The sequence below is a fragment of the Lathyrus oleraceus genome, chromosome 4, assembly GCF_024323335.1.
Source record: "Lathyrus oleraceus cultivar Zhongwan6 chromosome 4, CAAS_Psat_ZW6_1.0, whole genome shotgun sequence".
NCBI lineage: Eukaryota > Viridiplantae > Streptophyta > Magnoliopsida > Fabales > Fabaceae > Lathyrus > Lathyrus oleraceus.
In genome coordinates this window covers 405,510,317-405,512,097 of record NC_066582.1, presented here as the reverse complement: position 1 = coordinate 405,512,097, position 1,781 = coordinate 405,510,317, and positions in this window count along the sequence as shown.

Genomic DNA, 1,781 nt, shown 5'->3' with positions numbered 1-1,781 from the left:
ATGATGATGATGATGTATCAATTCAATCAATATGAAGACCAACACCCTTGAGAATCATAAAACCCTAATTCACAGCCCAATCCTCAGATGGCCACGATCAGTCAATAAACCCTAGGCTTGCATTTTCTGACTTCCTCATCTTCTGATCAAGACTTGGGAGGACAGCTTGCCCAATGTAACCACATGTTATGCAATATGAAATGCCTAATGCCCTAACATGATATGCAAATATGTTAATGCTAGTCCCAATAGAGGAGGGCAAATTTTGAGGTGTTACACCGTATGAACTTATGTATTAACTTTACCTACTGGTTTAATAATTCAGTTAGAGAATTATTATTATGTACCTGCAATTAGTAGGAATATTATTTCAGTTTCTTGTTTAGACAAGTTTGGTTTTTCATTTATAATAAAGAATAATTGTTGCTCCATTTATTTGAATGATATATTCTATGCTACTACACAAATGAACAATGGACTATATGTCCTTGATCTTGAAATGCCAATTTATAACATTAATATTAAAGGATGAAACCTAATGAGTTAAATCCAACTTACCTTTGGCATTGTCGATTAGGCCACATAAGTGAGAAACGCATCTCCAAACTCCATAAAGATGGACTCTTGGACTCTTTTGATTATGAATCATATGAGACATGTAGATCTTGTTTAATTAGAAAGATTACAAAGCCTCCATTCACAGGAAAAGGTGAAAGAGCTAATGATCTTTTGGCCCTCATACATACTGATGTATGTGGACCATTGAACATACCAGCCAAAGGAGGTTTTCAGTACTTCATCACATTTACTGATGATTTCAGTAGATATGATTATGTGTATTTAATGAAACACAAATCATAGTCCTTTGAAAAGTTCAAGGAATTCAAGAATGAAGTACAAAACCAAATACGTAAGAATATTAAAACTCTTCTATCAGATCAAAGTGGTGAGTATTTAAGCCTAGATTTGATGACCATCTGAAAGAGTGTGGGATCTTATCCCAACTTACTCCTCCTGGAACACCTCAATGGAACGGTGTATCTGAGAGAAGAATTCGACCTTGTTTGACATGGTCCGATCCATGTTGAGTCACGCCGATCTTCCAAACTCCTTTTGGGGACATGCACTAGTGACAGCAACTTACACACTTAACCGTGTTCCATCCAAAAAGGTTGAGAAGACACCATATGAGATATGGAGTGGTAAGAAACCACATATGTCTTACATGAAGATTTGGGGTTGCGAAGTTTATGTGAAATGACAAATTTCAACTAAGCTTGAGCCAAAATCTGACAAATACTTATTTGTGGAGTATCCTAAAGAAACAAGAGGGTATTACTTCTATAATCCTTCTGAGGGCAAAGTGTTTGTCGCTCGAACTGGAGTTTTCCCAGAAAAGGATTTTATTTCCAAAGGAATCAATGGGAGGAAAGTAGACCTTGAAGAAATTCAAGAATCACAAAGCATTGATACACCCATCGAGGAATTATAGCACGTAACACAAGTAGTTGTGGAAGAGCAACCTGCTCAAGTAGAACAAGACCAGCGTAGGTCAAACAGGATACGTCACCTACCTGAGAGATATGGATATCTCATAACTGATCAAGGTGATATATTACTCATGGATAAAGATGATCCTGTGACCTACCAAGAGGCCATAACTGGTCCCGAGTCTGAGAAGTGGCTAGAAGCCATGAAATCTGAAATGGATTCCATGTACACAAACCAAGTTTGGACCTTGGTAGAGCCTCCTGTAGGAGTTAACCCTATAGGATACAAGT